Consider the following 18,857-nt stretch of genomic DNA (forward strand, 5'->3'; position numbering starts at 1 on the left):
GTGCTGTTCATCCTGAATGTCAAGGTTTTCTTTTACTTGCTCAGTCTTCCCCATGTAAGCTAATGCTTTATTTCTTCCCAGAAAAAAATAAGATATTTACATTAAATTTAGCATTTCAATAATAGTAGTGAAAAGTCCCTCTTTGTGAAAGATACAGGATTAGTTCGTACCATGAGCTCATCTGCATTATCTCCATTTATTTCTCCAGGGTGATGAGGAGACCTTTGCATTTGACCAAAAAGCCCTAGTAAATAAGGAGTTAAACTGAAGGCAGGCTCACTGGTTTGCTGAGATCTGTCAGAGTCTGACTGGCTGGCTACATATCTGTCTCTGGAACAATAGGTACCTGTATTCTGCACGGACTGCTGGGCAGCGCTGACACTCTGGAGAAGGTCTGCCTCTGTCTGCGCTTTCCTGGTGAGAATCCCCAATGACAGCTCCACTTCTCAGTGGAGGAGAAAAAAATATCTGTCTATTCCCTTGATGAAGGACAGGGCTTTGATCATTTTTATTCAGGCTTGTCTTGGCCGGAGGTTTTAGGTTCTTAGTCTCAAGTCAGCAGTCTCCCTTTTACTCTCTCTCTCTCTCTCTCTCTCTCTCTCTCTCTCCTCTCTCCCTCTTCCTCTCTCTCATTCTCTCTGTCTCTCTTTCACACACACACACACACACACACACACACTCCCTCTCCCCCTCTCTCTGACACACAGAGACACACACATACACATATTCTCTCTCTCTCTCTCCTCTCTCTCTCTCTCCCTCTCTCTCTCTCTCTCATTTCCCCTCCTAGGTTCTATGCAGGCAGATGAGTGCCACAGCTGTAACTGAGGCACAGAGCAATAAACACAGTGGAGCCAATTTCCACGATGTGGTGAGAGGGGCCACCGGAGGTGACAACAATGACAAGGACTCAAAGGACCGCCCTTCTGACAAGTTTTAGGTAAGAAAATCTGTCTGCCTTGATTCTTGTATTTTTGCCTCCCCGTGGCTGAGAGCGAGTCTCGGAAGGGAAATATTTTCATGAGGGTATCGTCTCTGCTGCCCCTTGCCTGCAAACCTGTGTTCACGGGGCTTTGTGTTACTAGAATCCTTGGAGGTGAGGTGTGAGTGGGGCTGGGTGAAAGGGTGAGCTGCTTTTTATGTCTGTCTGGTGACATTTATCATGCTGTTTAAAGTCATATCTGGAAAAAATTCTGCTTGATGATAGTTAGCAATGTTTTGTGCAGCATAGAGCATATGGCCATGTAGAATTCAAGCGATGCTCTTTCATTCTTAATTTGTAATTATTTTTACACTCAACTGTACTGAGGTCAGAGAGTTTTAAAAATTAATGAGCTTCCCTGTGGAGTTCAAATACTAATCTATGTGAGCTGCCACAAAAAGATAAGATTATGCTGGCATATTTTAAACTTAGACTTAACTGTATTATTTTGAACATCACCATCTGAAATATATGAGTTGTATATTAGTTTATGGAAGCCTAGGTATTTGAGAATATTAGTCCTTAAAAAATTTTTTTTAATGACCTGGAGAAATTTTGTGAAAATTAGACTGTAGAAAATGATTATTTTGTATAGAGACATTGTTAAAACTTAACAGACACTATTATTATAATGGAGAATACCTTATACTTTCGGGGAAATCACAAATAATGAATGAGCTACATGCTCAAAAATATCTGCAAATGTGCTTTCATCATAAGCAAGATAATAAAAGTTCAGGAGATATTTAGGGTGAAAAATTGCTGGCACAAACAAAGAAACAAGTGTGCCCATAGATGGGAATTCTTTGTCACAAAAATGAATCTAGGGCATGGATTTAGGAGGTTAAGCGATTTCTACATTCTTAGTGGACCTCAAAAGGGGTGAGTCCAGACATTTTAAAATGTGCCCAAAACTTTCATTTCCCACAATTTAAAGACATTGTTTATGTTCCTGATACAACACATTGTTTCAATGAGGGGGATTGAAAAGCAGTCTGAGTATACAGTAATCGGGGCTAAAGATGCTTTTTATCCCTAGTTCCCCATTTACAAGACCCATTCTGAGCTTCCTGTGATATATTGTCATGTAAATACTGTGCAGCCAGGGAAAGCAGTCCTATGGAGATTCAATTTACTTTGAAAGTTGTTCATTATAGAAGGGATGAATGTTATTTATTTGATGTGATTCAAAGGCTGGAAATGACTTTTTCATTGTGGCACCTTTTGTAATGGGTGCAGGGTGATCTAATCTTTTTAATTTTGGCTTTCACACCAGTGGAGATGAAAAGAGATCTGAACTCATTTATCGGTTGCTAGGTCCTTCTGGAGACCCGAGTCCTGTGCTTGGTTGCTATGGCCAGTCTGACCTCAATCTTTATAGTTTTGGGGACTTAAGCAGTTTCTTCTTCTTCGTCTTCTTCTTCTTCTTCTTCTTTTTTTTTATGAGGAGCATGTACCTTGATTTGTGTCCAAAATTGTGGCTGAACGTCTTTGTCTGCGAGTGATAAATGGTGCCGAACAATTCCATAGTTCTTACAAGTAAACACCGCTGTCCCACTAAAAATATGTTTTGTTCTGAGTTAATGGCACGGAACAAGGCAGCCTCCACAAACAGTTATCTTTTATTGTGGAGGGGCCTCTGAAACTTGGAGCAAAGTGGAGGAAATTGGCTTTCATTTTCTCATGCATTAGCATTTTATTTGTGATTCAGCCGACGCGGCTTTAGGTGGACGGTGGGTCGAGGAGGAGAGGGTAACCTCCCTTTCCTCACTTTCTCTCGAGCTGGGGCCGCGTGTGCCCGGATTCTGCCGGGACGCCGAGAAGTCGGGCGGAGTTTCTGCGTTGGGGCTGGTCTTTGGTTCCCAAGTACCAAGTGCTCAGGCACAAACGGGCAGGTGCTCTGTGGCTCTGTGGCCTTCGGTCTCATGCTGATTGTTTGAGGGAAAGTTGTGTCCAATTGTAGTGACTCCCGGGAATGTTCTGCTCCTGTGCTACTTACGCTCTCGCGTCCCAGGACGTCCTCGGATTCTAGAACCTCGACAGAAAGGAATCGTGGTGATTACGAGGCTGTGGAGGCTACAGCCGGGTTCAGCAGAGGAGCCGTCAGACGTTTCTCCATCCCCGTAAAAACTGCATGTGTGACGCTGCAGGGTCGCACACTGTGCTAACAAGATGATGGTGGCAGAGGAGGTGTCAGGAAAGGCATTTATTGCTTACCAGCACCATCAGCTTCCTTCAGAGACTGTGGCTTTGTAGTGTAGTTTGTTTCTTTTAATAGGACTGTGCTAATGGTTTTCATTCTAAATTGGCCAGCCCTGAGCATCTTCAGGAAAAATGGGTTCCATAAGAAGTGGCATCCTCCTCGAATTGAAAGGTAAAAATTAAACGTTTTTTTAAAGCGCCGTTTTACAAACCATTTCATGTACTTCTTGCCAGTAGCATTAGAAAACTGCTTTCTTAAAGAAAAGTGTTTAAAAATTTAAACAATTCTATTTCATGTTAAAGGTTTAAGGAAGAGACTATCTTTGGGAATTTTATTGTTAGCGATTTGCTAAAATTGCCTAGCTTTTATTGACAAATTACAATCAGGTATCCTGTTTACTTTTAGTCTTGGAAAATAAGCAGATTTTCATATTTTAGAGAAAATGGTCATTTTGGGGATCAATGAAATAATCTTTAGCTATTGTGTGTCGATTTTATTCCTAGAATTGGTAAACAAAAACCAAGATTAGGTGATGTGGAAGGTCTCTTCCACCCAGAAAATTCTTGATAGAGCACCAGTTTTCGGAAAGAACACATAACAATGCTTTTATTAATGTAACCGCACATATTCAACTAATGTTTGGCCCTTCACCTAAGCAGCAGTAAAAAGTTCCATGCTCTGTTGTACAGGTAATAATTGTGAATGGAACTTATTTCCAAACAATTGATTTTTGAAAATTTTTTTTAAAACTGCTTCTTTAATGCTTTATTAAGACTGGGGTTTTGCAAAACTGAATTGTGTCTCCTTAACTTGGGTGTCTTCAGGTCTTCTTGAAGATAATACTTTATTTAAGTGGTTAATGTCCAAAGAAATATTTAATTCCAGGTATCCGAAGAAGACAAATATTCCCTGGTCTGTGGTATGTATCTATAGATGTATATGAACATATTTTAATATAAAATGTATACATTTAACATTGTGTTTTGCTTTGCTGTTATTTCAAAAGATTTCAGTGAATGTTGGATAGTGCTCAATTTCCTGAAATGATTAAATTCAGTCTCTGAAGAATCTGGGGGAAAGGCCTGTAATGACATTTTGATGACTTTCATTTTAAGGTGTAATAGAAATTGAGTAAAATATTTTAATAGCTATTCTCTAATATTTCATTTCAAATACAATGTTTTTATTGCTCATTCTAGCTTACAATTTTCTGGTGATGATAATGTTGGCTGGTAATTGTTTCTTACATAGAAGTCATTTTATCCTTATGTAAAAGTTATTTCATAAAAGTCTTCATGCATTTATCTCAGCTGAAGCAATTGCATTGAACTCAAGATAAAACAGTATTTCCAGAGTCCTGCTATTTTAATTTAGTACTTCCTTACAAAAATTAGGTGTATCTTAAAAGGGATGAATATTAGAGATGCTAGTTTGTGGTTTAATGAGGAAAACTAAAGAGGCATACAAATCAGGGGAAGGCTGAGAAAACAGAAGGAATAAATATGAAGAGCTATTACAACATCGACAGTGCTTTCGGATGCCATTTACTTTTTAAAATTTAAAAGTGGCCTGCGAAGTAATACATATGTATGTAAATCTCTAGCTCTTATACCCACCTTTATGGAATAGGTGAGTGCAGATATATAAAGGTAACATGGTTGCGGCCAATGATACCAAGAAGATTTTTGCACCTCAGGCCTTTCAGGAGCTGTAGACGCGGAAGTTAATCACATAGCTTTTAAAGAACCAAATCTTTGGGGAACTAGAGTTGTGACATTAGATCAATTTATGTAAGTCAAAATGAAATCCTTAAATCAGTCTTTCTGTGCAAATTATACAAAGCCATTAACTCTCTAGCTGCGATGTTCTAAACTAATTAGAAAATATTTTATGCAATTTAACTTGATTGTAGTGAATAGTTAAAGTCAGGATATAATATTATGGCTGAATTAACACACTATCAGTGTGAGTCACACTGATAGTGTGTTAATGTAGCAAATTTTTACAGAAGTAAAATCAAGCTCTAGTATCCGATTCTTTTCCTCTCCTTCTACGTTTACAAAGTTTCCCCCGATTCACTTTCTTTTTGTGATTAATATTCCCTTCCACACCCTAGTGTGGCAGGACAATGGGTTGCTCTCAATTTCTCTCTGCCTACTGTAATTTTGGTTTTTGTCTTTGCGGTGTGCTGACATTCTCTCTCACCTAGAAAGTTGTATTGACTTTGAAGCTGTGTGTCCGACCTACTTGTCTGAGTCTGGGGGGAACCCCAAAACTTGTGTCATTAGAAATTGTGTATTAAATGCTGAAAAGTTTGAATTGGCTTTGGGTTGATATTAGGATGTAGAATTTTCTCAGTAATAGCAAGTTGCTCGCCTAGTTCGATAAAGTCCTGCAGCGGCCTTCGCTTATTTCACACAAAATAGTTTGCCAAGTGGCAAACTCTGGATTTATACTCAGCATCATCTAGAAAATTTAGCACAGAGAAAGAACTTTCAGGTGAGGAACTCCCTCTTAGATAGCTAGAGAAGGTGTCACCCCGAATTACTACTCTAGCATGTTGTCAGGACGCCTGGTAAGGTTTTACCTGCTGCTATTTTGTGTTTTAATCACCTCTGAGATCCATCAGTTCGATACTTTCATTTAAACAATGCCAGAATAGCTTAAGAAAATAAAAGTTATGCTAAAGAGCTTAATTATATGCTCTAGCATTCACTAGTAATTAATTGAAATAGTTAAAATTTTGTTCATAATTTTAAATGTGAAAATTGTAGTTTGCTTAATGGGGCTTATGATTTATTATTCTTTTAATCAAGAGATAGCCTGTGTAGACTCGTAATGACCCTGAGTCCTTCTAAAGTTGCTAGACTTCATGATCTTACACCCTATAGTAAACAGAAACTTTTTATATTCTCAATAACATCTAAGCCATCATTTATATTCTTAATGTTGCTTGGCATTATTTAAGCACAGGTACTTGTGATTCATAAATCCTTGAACTTCCTATATTTTTCTGACAGTTGAGTTCACAGTCCAACGGCAAAGACCAAAGTAAACCATAAGGCTGGGAGTTTCCTTAGAGAAAGGAAGGCAAGGTAGTGTACCGTGATCGGGAACATATGGTGTTTCATTAATTATCACAGTCTCAAAGGTTTTAACGCAGTTTACTGCAGGCATTATTGAAGTTTCTGGATTTTCTGGAAATATTTGATGAATTCAATTTGCTAGCTAACTTTGAAACATGGAAATCAAATAAATTATTATAAAGACGTGTTGCCATATAGATTTAGAAAAGTTCATTCAGTCATTCAACAAACATTTATATTCAGTGCCTACCCTGTGCTAGACATTATTCTTGTGGCTCTTAATTTAATAGTCACCATTAATTCAATATTCGTCATTGCCTGATTTTGCAGATTATAGGAGTCTCACCAGTTACTCATGCATCATCAACTAATCACATCGCAATGCATATATTTTTGGAACTTGTATTTCTCTTGCTTATTGTTTAAATGGCTCTAAATATATTCTAGGCATAAATACCAATTTAAAAGAATACACTGGTAAAACAGAATGTGTTTTAAGACATTATCTTATTGGTGTATATTTAGAAATGTCTAAATTTATCACACATTTTCCCTCACTATTCAGACCCACAATGCAGCAGACACTAAGTTGGTTTTACTATTTTTCTGCTTCCTTCCAATGCTTTTTATACTTCTTATACTTAAGGGATCTCTAATTCTAATTATTAATGTCTAACATTTATTTTCTATATGCCAGGTAATGGGCTAAGCACTTTACCTTTGTTTTCTGATTCAGTCCTTTCAATTACATTATGAGAAAGATAGTAACACTATCCTTACTTGTAGATGAGGAAACTGAGGCTTTAAGAAGTTAAGTAACTCCTTTGAAGGGAGTTGCTTAAGCATCTGAGCTACTAAGCATCTGAGATGACTTAATTCCCAGGCCTTTCAGGTCCTGTTCATCCTTCTAGTCATTCAATGAATATTATTGAGCCTCTGTATTGTCCTAGGCCCATTCAAGGTGTTCAGAATAAAGCAGTGGCTGTAACAGGAAGTCTTTGCTCTTACACTGTGAGCTCACAGCCACACCTTGAAACTTTCGGTATGTTCTTCCTCTCTGCATCTATGAATTCCCCAGAGCCAATAGTGTAAACATTTTAAATTTGAGAACTTCACTGACTCCTCACCATTTGTCTTTCGTCTTTTCAACTGCATTATTGCCGATTTCTAAATGGTAATTTTCTGTGCTGGAAGGCTGATCTGTTCATTGCCCTCATGAAGATTGCCTTATGTTTTCTCCTACTTTCCCCCCAAACGCCGAGGATGAGCTTCTCTGATCACTGCTGCACCTGAAAACCTTTGCTGCTGCTTTCTCAAGGCCTCCCATCCTTCAGTGGCTGGGTCAACACCCGTAGCTCCTACAAAGCCCATTTCAGAAATGAAATCCTGAAATTCTTTTATCTGCATCGATCAGTGGCCCCATGACATTTGCAGCAACGAACGTGATGTCAGGCTAGGTAATGTTTCACCCAGTTCCTGTGTCCCGACTGCTTCAGTGTTTGTAGACATGCCTGACTCACATGTTGGCAAAGAGTTCAGGGAACTAGCAGTAAAATAAAAGGAGCAAGTAACAAAAGTAAGACTGGAGGGTTTGGAAGCAAGAGCCCCACTGCCCATCACAGTGTCTGCCATAGAGTATTCGGTTAATGTACATTTGAGGCTGGGAAGAGGGGAAGACAGGTGGGAAGGAGGGGAAAGACTGACAACAGGGGGAAGCTTAGGAGGGAAAAAAAGTAATGTTCCTAAAGTAATAGTCCAGGACTTCCACAGATCTTTAAATATTTATTTAGAATTGGAGATTCCATTAAGGAATAGTTAAACACAATAATCTTTACTTTCAAACGTGGTTTTGCTTCTTCTGGGAATAAATGTCATCATATACTACATATATTATATGCAGAATAAACTTTCTGGGTTTTCTAAGTGCAGTTATGTTATATTTGTATATGTTCTCTATCACTATTATTGTCCATGTGCTAGCTGACTCTAAATTAGTTTTATTATTTTATGCCATATACAATTATTTCTCTACCCCTTTGGACATTGTTCAGTATCATAGAAGTTGCTGACCACCCTTTCCCCAAAAAGAGCCATCTTCTTAACCATCATAAAGTTTTATTAGTTAATACTTAATGATGGGTTTCTTTCAATAAAAAGGCAATTTAACATTTAAAATCATAGTGCAACTCTTCTGTTAACAAGTAGCTCTTTTGGTTAATTTTACTTATGTTTTTGCTGAATCGTATGCAAAAGTGTAGTCTTGAAATCTCAAGAAAAAATAGGTTTATATGGATTCTTAAAGCCAGTGCTGAAGGTAAAAATTAATGTGGAAATTTTACTGCATAGGAAAATCTAGGTGAATATTTCTTAAAGCAACTACTACATCTGACCTCTGCTATGGAGCTATTTTACTGGCTGTGAGGACCCTGACTTGTATACATAGATATAAATACAAGACTTACATCAAGAAAGGCCTACCAATACATAATATATATGCAACATGCACTAATTTTCCTGGGTGAAGCGAGCTAGAAAGTTCACTCCCTAAATCAGTGAACATAGCCTGTGCGCACTCATTTATATGGGAGTATTCTATGGAAGTAGCCCCATCCTGTGGGAATTCCTACCTGCTAGTTGAGATAAGTGGGGGTGAAGCTTTGGCTGGAGGCTTGGAGCTACCTTCTGCTTTTAAGAAACAAGCCATATTTCTGCAGTCTGTATTGTAATAGTAGCAGTTGAACAGTCCATGAGAGCTCCAAAGTGGAAACTGTGCCCCAGATGATTATTGCATGCTGTGTTGATGTCAGTGAAACACGGAGGATGAGCTTGTCTCCCCTTTAACCCTAACTTTCTATGGTCCTTTCACTTTGACACTAATTTCAGGCATGAACCTTGGCACTTAGCCACAGTGTGTAATTGTTGGTGTCTCACTGCCACCTGGGTGCACAATGGAGAACAATATTTAGCCCCTGTGATTTGACATAAGAACACACCACATGCAGTTGGAAAGGGAAATGTTTAATCAGCCAGTTTCTCCACACAGTTTTCCAATCAGTCGGGTCGGCTGAAAATTTTCTTTTCTTTGGATTAACTGGTTGTTTTGTCACTGTGAAGATAAAACCTTTGGGTTCCTCTAGAATTCACATCAGCAAATTTGGAGATATTGCACATCAATTTGAATGCACAAACAAAAAAAGATATTTGAAAATATGCTAAGGTAATAATCCATTTCGGTCAAAAGGTTTTTTTTTTCTTTTTTTAAGTTCCTTAAGTCCTCTGTTTTGCTGGTTGGCTGTGGACTTAGTATATAAATGGCTATACGTGATAATATGAATAACATCATTCCATTTTTGGTATGTTGTATGATGATGCTGTTGATCTTTAGAAGAAATTCCATGTGGTGACATTTGCAAAAATAGTTTCACGTGAGCAGCTTTTAATTAGAAAAAAAAAAACAAGAATGGTATATCTTTCAAGTGACAAGCAAGTCACTTGGGGGTGTATACTCATTGTACATAACGGGAGCACAAAACGTGCCTTGCCTCCCATCAGATGTGCTTGAATTCAGTTCAGGGAAATAGTTTTAAAAAGTATGAACATGGTATAAGAACAGGATAATCTGTATAAACAAGCAACATATCATCTTGAAGACTGAGATCTATTGTTTTTAAAGCCTGCTGCTTTCAAAGTGCTAGAAGGATTTGAATTCAGGGTTTTGTCTTCATGTTATTTTAATCCTGACAACTCAATGCAGTACTGTCCACTTCAGTTCACCCAGTTATTCATTGCATTTCTAAGATTTATGATCATTTTAACCTCCCCCAGTCAATTATCTCTTTGGTGGTATTATTTTCTTTTATTTTATTTTTGGTTGGGTAAACATAATAGGAAATTTGGGAACATATGGCAAAGAATGTCTAGTTCTTTACCACAAAACAAAAAATTTTAAGACTTCAGAATTTCTATGTGGTTTGGGGCATTCCAAGTTGGGTAAAAATTTGTATAGAATATGATCTTTTTAACTAAAATGGTATCTCTTTTACTCAAAAATCATGATTATTATCATAAATTTGAGAAGACTTCAAATCATTTATTTACTCAATTATTCAATTGGCTTTTCTGCCTTCATGATCTAGTCTGACCGGTGCTGGTCAAGTCATTGTGGCAGATTTTATAAAAGGAGAAAATAGGATCTCTCCCTTTTTGACTATGGGATAATTGGAGAGAAAAACAACTCTAAAGAACATATTGGATAATATAATAAAATTACTCTTAGCAATCATACTTCAGTATTGTGAAGGGAGAAGCTATTTCCTCACAGGTAGAAAGCAGTATTAACAATCAAGGAGAGCTTTTTGGCTCAGAATATTGTTTCAGAGTATTTGTTGTGAGAACAATAATGAGAACATTCAGAATAAAGATCAATTATTGAAAATGGATTTTACAGTTTTCAATTGATTTCATCAGCAAAACAATGATTTTTCATTTCATGAGGACTTAAAAATAGCTCGTGTCACATGATTAGTGATTAATTCAGTGAAATTTACAAATACTTTATTGATAGTTTATAATCAAATATGTGCTTGGGGGGGGGGCTGGAGTTTACCATTGCCTTAATTGTACTTCATGATTTTTCTTCCAAAATTTGGAGACAAATGTAAATTTAAATGCTTTTTGAAATCCTTCAACTTCCTCGCTATCTTGCGAAGCCTAGGAATACATTCTATGCAGTGGAAAACTTTTCAAAGCTGTCTTTAACAACATCCTGGAATGTGGAAGCCCTGCCTATGGCTTCCCTCCCAGGCAGAAATATTCCACCAATCACCCACGTTGATAAAAACACTGTTCCAAATAAAACCTAACATTAAGCAAAGAGCTTTAGGATTGGTGCAAGTTTTAGTCTAGTCTCTATCTCGAGTGTAAAGTTTTAGGATTCTAAGGAAAAACAGCAGCTTTGAATGCACATTACCATTTTTAAAACCAAAGATTTGTCAGACAAAAAAAATTAAAACTTGACTTAAATTTTTTGCCTTTGGGTACATTGAGGTTTGTGTGCTGAAAAGCCCAGTAATCATTTGATTATTCTCTTCTTTTTTCTTGTGGAGTTTATATTTTGTAGACATAGAAAGAAGAATGTTGGCCATTTCTTGGCCATTTTCTGCCTTCTTTCCTCAGGGAAGGGAAGAATTGGATAGAAAAATGCACCCTCCATTCTTACCTATGGACTTTTTTATGGACAGTATATGCCATCCACTAAGCAAGAAAGGACAGATATTCTGTTATTAAGGGGCTGGGGGGAGGGGGGAGCAAATAATTCTCCCATGTATCCTATTCAGTGAATGGACTTATACCAGATACATCATGGGGAGAATCAGATGGAAAAACATATAGTGAGTCCCACTTGGAGAATAGATAGCAACATTTTCTCTAGAATGTGGCAGCTCTTAATTCTCGGTGTCTTTGGGAAGCTGGGCTCACCATACACCTTTCTAACCAGATGAAAGCAGAGACACTGTACACCTTCTACCTGTGACTTGTGAAGGCCATTAGTGGCCCCAATAAGGAACCCCTCTCACTGCTGCCTACTCTGAGCTGCATCTCATTTTCATAGCCATTTGCTGTAGGCACTTTTGAACTCCATGCAGTATAACAGGTATGGTTGAGAAATTCTTCAATGGGATTTCTCCCTACCCCACCTCCCCACAGTGGGTGATTTGGAACATGACGACTAGAGACCTAGAGACATTATCTAGCCTATCTCTAATAAAACTACACATGTAGGCTCACATCATTTGAAGCAAAATGAAAAAATGTAACTGGAGAAGGCTAAAGTATTCTACATTGGAGAATATGGCAACTGGACAAACTTATGACTCAGAAAAGATAAAAGAAAATAGTTAGAAGAAAAGAAATCAAGTTTTTGTTGAATGACAGATTCACCTATTCTCAGTTTCACTTTCACCTGCTAGATCATGATGCCCATTGTCTTCTTCAAATTTAATTTGAGTGCCCCTCCTCTGAGAGTAAATATGTTTTTAGCATGGGCATCCATACCTCATGCCTTCTTTCAGGGCTTGACACACTTCTTTGGCACATCTCTAGCATGCTCATTCATAATAATTTAACTCCGGTATAACTTGCTCATTGTCATCCAGATCTTTCCTCCAGTAAAGTAGCCAAGGAAATTTGATTAATGGTGCTTCTAATGGCAAACACAATTTCTTAATGTTTTGTCTTGAAATATTTAAACATGAAATAGAAGTTATGTGCCACATCAGTGTCCAGGAGCAGAGAGCCAGGTTTTGTGCCCTTACAGTAAATTCATATCGTGTCAGCAATCAAGGAGTGTCAGCTTTTTAGGTTTATGTTCATATTGTTAGGTTAGATTAACTGTTCATGGTTTCAGTTAATTTTACATTTGAGTTTAATGCCCTGGTATTTGAGGGTCTTGGATGATTTTTTGAAAGTCTAATATTCCAGCACACACTTTGCAGAAAGTTTATAAAACACAGACATCCTTAAATAAGCACTGGGAAGGTGTTTGGAGAATCTTCTCAGCTGATGTCTCCTTTTCTTAGCCACTTGGGGGCTCTAAGTTAAGCAGCAGCCTTTGAGGCCAGAAGGGTACAGTCTTTGGAATCAAACTAAGTTAGATTCAAATCCCAGACCTTCTATTACCTTGTACCAATTGTTTAGAATCTTTGAAACGGTTTCTCCTTCTGTAAAATAAGGATTATAATACTCACATTATTAAGATTTCTGGCTATTTCCCACATCAGGCACCATACCCACATGGGCTATAAGGCAAGTACTGTTATTATCCACAGTTTACAAATGATCACACTGAAACTTGTACAGTTTAAAAAAAAAAACATCCAAAGCACAAGTAGTTCTTAAGTAGTGAGCTTCTTGTTGGGCCTTTCCTTTCCATAGAATTTATTTTTAGAAAAAAACTTGTAGGATCAAAAGGTATGTATATAATACATTTAGTTAGTTTCCAAAAGGTCATTCAGTTTTAAGCGCTTGACTATGAGAAGTAGTAAAGCTGTAATTTATAGTTCATCATGTTACTGCCTCACAAACGGATGCCGTCTGAGAGGTTGTAAGTGGGCTTGGAGAGCCATATGCTATGAGAGCTGCTTCCTGCTTTTCTTCTTGAAGATGGTGATGGTACTCTCATCTTGATGAGCACAACTCCTTTTCAGTAAAGATTCTGGGTAAATGGCTGTTGCATGAAGTTCAATGCTCGTCTCCAAGGCAATTGTTATGGTTTAGATGAAAAGTGGACACCATTTCCAGAAGAACTTGACTTTCTCAGGGAGGAGTTTTATAGCCTTAAAGAATTTTATGTTTGTGATTAGTGTGACTCTCAATAGAGGGAAAAAAAACTGAGATTGACTAGAAATGTAAAACTTTTATTCTAGTCTAGCTGCACCTGTTGCCTATTTACAATTGCTGATTTCAGTGTCTTCTCCCACTTCATCCTCAGGCTCTTGAAGTCTGTCGGATGCCCAAAGCAGGTATGGAAACACCAAAATAGCACAGTGCCTTTGGTTAAAAATAACATGTCAGTTTTCTTTTCTTGCTTTTGTGTGCTCTCTGGAGCTCACCCATGCATGATGTTCCAGTTGACTTCAAAGGCAAGTCTATGGTTGGATTAGCTCCACAGGACAAGGGAGCAAGGTAAGAGACAGGCTTAGTGTATTCAAGGCTCACCAGGGAGCAGACAGAGCCAAGCTTTGTGGTTACTAAGACGATTTGCTCACTTATGTCCTCATGGAAGAACAGGTAAATTTGCATAATTCCTTGTACTTTATTGTCACTATTAAAATCATTTAAAAAATGACTAAACAGTACTTTAAAAGGTTGCCTTATAGCTGCACTTGGGGACTTTAAAGTCTAATAAAGAAGATACAGATATAATGGATTTGGAGTGAGAAAATACCACTAAAGTCAGGAAGGCATAAAATATGCAAGTCATGAGATAATTTTAGTGTTAAAAAAGGGATGGCTTAAAGAAAGTGTGCGATTGAGAAGTCGCAGTTACATGTCATTGCTTTCCCAACCTTTCCAGCAAAGGTAGACTTCTCACAGGGGTGAGAGTAAGACATTGCAGAGGGAAGGAAGTGAGAAGTCTGGCTGAGTTAAAGATATCAGTACAGACTTAGGTTGGACTTTGGGAGAAGGTTTAGTAATGAAAACAGAGCGGTTGGATGATGTGGACATCATCCATGATGTTGGAGATGACTCAGCAGAAAAGAATATGGAAGACTGGAGGTTAAGAGACAGGGCAGGGTGAGGTGTTCCCCATGGACTGACTGTAAAGCTAAGAGAGTCTACAATATAAAATATCACCATGGAGACCTAAGGAAGAAGTGGAAGTAGTGAGGTCCATGGAAAAGCAGGGAAACATCCCTCGTAGTTCTGCTGGGTATTGACCATAGGCTTCTTTATGAAGTCTGGAAGCCATATGAAGGCAGATAAAGAGTCCCAAGTTTTCAGAAATCAGAGGACCAAGATAAAAGTGACCACAATAATCCAGGTGGTCAGCAATTGCTAGATCCGGGACTGAGATAGTAGGTGTGATGTTAAAAAAGAGAGGGGGTACATTTAGTAGTTCTGAAGGAAATAATCAAACAAGGTAACATCCATGAAATCCAACACCATAGAAAGAGGGTTCAGAAACAGTAAAGGATAGAAAGGAATTACAAATCATTTTAAGGTTTTGCTCCTTTGAGAGAGAAATCACAGATGAAACAAGACTGAGTGAGGATATATAGCAAATCCTAGAAAGAGAAACAAACATACTTATGGCATATTTATTTTTTTCTACTGCCTCTGAATTGAAGAAGAAAGAGAGTAAGACTATGTCTTTGCACTTTGACTTATTTCATTTCTCTCTGGGATCACAAAGTATATGCTAAAAGTTTATGCTGTCTAGAGGACTTCTTGGTGTCCTTGCTCCCACACACCAGAATTTGTCCAGGTCATCCCATTTGGCACTGTCGGGAGACATGACAGAGAGAACGGCTATCTGTATGGTAACCAAAGGCACAGACTTCGTATTACTGAACCTCAGACTGAGTCTCAACTGTGGTTATGTTCGAGTGGATAGAACAGAAGCAGAAAAGAATCACTGGTCTCCCGAAACTGACAATCTCACTTTGCTTTTGGAGATACAGGCACATGCACTGAGGCTATAACAGTCTTGCTCTGATGTATGTCATCAAACACTTGGTATTGAACTTGGAAAGGGAAGAAAAATATTGTGTGATTGAAATGAGCTTTTCATTTGAACAGACAAAAGACTGTGTACAGCTATCTTTTCTAATTATTACCAGTGGGCATTTTCCTCTCAAGATAAATGCCATAATTTTATGACCTTGGAACTGCTCAACATCTATAAAACATAGTTTACAATAATTTTATAAATCTTAGAAATTACAGCAGGACTTTCAGTCGTATTTTTCTTTTAGCTGGAAGTTCTGAAAGAGGAAACCATCAAGAGGAAGCATCTCATTTTTTAGTTAAAATGAAGGCTGAATTTGGAGAAGGGACTTAGTTTAAGGTCACAAGTCTAGGTAGTAACAGAGCCAGGAAAATCTTAAATGTATTCATTTGCAGAATGAACCTCTTTTAATTATGCTGTGCTGTTTCTTCCCGGTGTAGGAGATTATAAACTGTAGAAAACTAACTGCCCATCTAATTGCTATCCACCAATAAATCAGATCTCATGTTCAATGTCTCATAATGTGCCTGTGCATCTATCATAAAAGCATTATTGTAAAATAAAGTATAAGCACTCTGGTAATGACAGACAGGGCATAAATAGGAGTTGAAAAGATTTTTAAAAGACAGCAATTATTTAAGGAAAAAATCATATTTTTTCCCTGATTTCCACAGGAGATAGATATAACAAGAAAATTATGAATCCAAGTCTATTTTGTTCCATGTGTGCTGGCTACAGACCCCACCATCCTAGGACAAAGGCAAAGTGCCCCGAGAGTTTCTCAGGTGTAAATGTGGTAGGAGAACAGAAAGGATGAACAGAAGAGGAGAGGGAAGAAGAGTGGAACAGATGCTGATGGAGCCATAGCTGAGTTTGCTGTGGCCTGGGTTGGCACTCAGGCACAGATGGTTATCTGTCCCCGTGCATCCCCCAAAATTTGATCTATGTGCGCTCTGTGCATTTCCTCGTCCCCAGTTTACAATTCCTAGCACCTGGCACTTGTTTGCACTTCACAGCTGAACTATGGTTCTTGAATTGCTAAATCCAGTGGAGTTTTGGGGCCGTCCCTGGATCTCTTTGCACATTTGGCCCAGCGATTACTCCTTCTTTGTTCAAGTTCTGTGCTCCTGATTTCCACTGCCCCATGCTCAACAAATCATCCTCTAATCCTTTTTCTGTCCCTTTCATTGCCTTCTCTTCTTCCTCCTCCCTAGGTTCATCCTCAGCCCATTGTTCTCCTCACCCTTACACTCTCCTTCCGCACGTTCCTCTACTGTCATGATTACAATTACTCACAAATTTTATAGGTAGAACAAACCCACTCCCTGCAATTCAGACTCAACTATCCAACTGCCTGCCATGTCCGTTGAGCACCTTTCAACCTGTCAACATGCGTAACTGACCTCTGCATTGTTCCCCTTTACGTGGCTTCTCCATCTGTGCCTTCTATGAGTACATTGATTTGTGAAGCTGCTGTCCACTCATTCACCCAAAAGAGAAACCCAAAGGTCATATTTGGCTTCTCTTTTCCCACTTTCGTTGTTTTCCCTATCAAACCCATTACCATACCTGCTAAACTTCCATCCTAAATACTTCTTGAAACCATCTGTAATGACCATCATTACTACCACGGTTACAGGTCAGAGCTGCTGCTACTGCTGTAATTGATCACTTGGGTTTCTGTACCATCAAAATGCTTTCTTCTGTCAGCTGTGTCACCATCAAACGTCACTGTACATCCGATGCAAGGTAAACCTGCCTTGCAAACTTAAATAAAACCTTCTCATGTTTCCCCATCCTGCTGGATAAAGTCTAAAATAGGCCCAGCTTAAATTCTAGCCTTAAATATGCTACTTCCTGCTTCTCTCTGATCTTATCTTTAACAATTTCCTGTTTTAAACTGTGCTTTCCAGCAACAGATGACAGCTGGGGATTCCACATGTAAACTATTGCTTATTTGCTTTTACATCTCCTTTTCCTCTATGTCATTTCTCACGTCTTTTCCCTGGCCCAGTGCCAGTTTTCCTTTTGCCAGTCAACATAAGTGTGTGACCTCCTCCAAAATCCTTTCCTTTATAAGTCATGTCACCCTCCATTCCAGCTGCATGGGTATCTTTACCAAGCCCTTTGCATATTCCAGTCATTGCATCAACTATATCATTTTCTTATTTGTATTTTTATGAGCTATACAGTCCATTGACAGCTGTTAGAAACTTGTTAGCAACTTATTTGCTTCAATTAAATTTAGATGTCTTTGGATGAGAATTTGGTGCAGAACAGAAAAAAATCTCTGTCAGTTCCACTGATGACAATTGAGTTAGAAAATTGCTCATTTAAGGATATAGATAAATGAACAAATAAATGGATGGATGGATGGATGAACAGATAGATAGATAGATAGATAGATCCTGACATGTGTATATATTTTGCCTTTGACTTTAATTTAATTTACCTCTCATTTCTTTCAACAGTAGCTAAATCACAAATATACAAGTATTTTTATTTTACCTTCTCCCCCAACATTCATACTTTATATTTTACCCCTAAAAGAAGCTCAAATTCAAGAAAGACTAAGTTACTGCACAGAGCACCACAATTGGTTTAGAAGTTTCATAAGAATCTCTTTTTTCAGTCCTCTTACTATTTTATGACATTGCTTCTCTGTGATTTTATAAACATTTAAAGGTATATTTTATGTGACATGTATTCAAACACATGCTAAAACATGGATTTTCCAGGGTAGCCAGTTACCATGCCAGAGAAAAGATTTTAAATTTTATTTATCTACATTTCATACACAAGGGGTGGCAGAAGTAGGTTTACAGTCATGAGTATGCAAAACAGTTTATTGTTATGTTATTACTTATTAATTATTGTATTATCTTCCATACGAGCAACTGTAAACCTACTTTACCCCACCTTGTATATAGCTTTCATGCAAAAAAGTAGCAAAAATACTACAAATGCTATTGTCTCAGGAAGAAGAGTGAATTTTATTTTTTGTTAATGAAATGCCAAACAAGTCCAGCCAATTTTCCAGGCATAATTAAATTGGAGCATCTTTGCCTTGACTGGTGTGGCTCAGTTGGTTGGGCATCATCCTACAAAGTGAAAGGTCACTGATTTGATTCCTGGCCAGGACCACATGCCTGGGTTGCACGTTTAGTCCCTGGATGGGACACGTGCAAGAGGCAACTGATTGATGTTTCTCTCTCATGTCAATGTTTCTGTCCCTCTCTTTTTCCTTCCCTTCCTTTCTCTCCAAAAATAACTAAATGAAATCTTTAAATTTGAGCATGTTTGGCAGTAAGCTATGTAGTATCTCCAAATGTGCAAGTATTTTCCAAAAGTTTAGCT

The 18,857-nt window shown here is 38.1% G+C and overlaps 1 protein-coding gene across 6 annotated transcripts in view; it reads left to right on the top strand.

Moving 5' to 3' along the window:
- The first annotated feature begins 365 nt into the window (after positions 1-365).
- Positions 366-18,857, top strand: part of LOC112321883 (uncharacterized) — a 91,391-nt gene continuing 72,899 nt past the window's right edge. For 3 of the 6 annotated variants that reach the window (XM_071221084.1, XM_071221087.1, XM_071221085.1), the window contains exons 1-2: positions 372-940; positions 3,296-3,356. The gene's annotated coding sequence lies outside the window, so the exon portion shown is untranslated. Of the gene's footprint in view, positions 3,357-4,070; positions 4,105-18,857 lie in introns of all 6 variants that reach the window. The other 3 variants (XR_008426553.1, XM_071221086.1, XM_071221088.1) reach the window with 3 other exon arrangements.

Source organism: Desmodus rotundus, chromosome 3 (genome assembly GCF_022682495.2).
Source record: "Desmodus rotundus isolate HL8 chromosome 3, HLdesRot8A.1, whole genome shotgun sequence".
Lineage (NCBI taxonomy): Eukaryota > Metazoa > Chordata > Mammalia > Chiroptera > Phyllostomidae > Desmodus > Desmodus rotundus.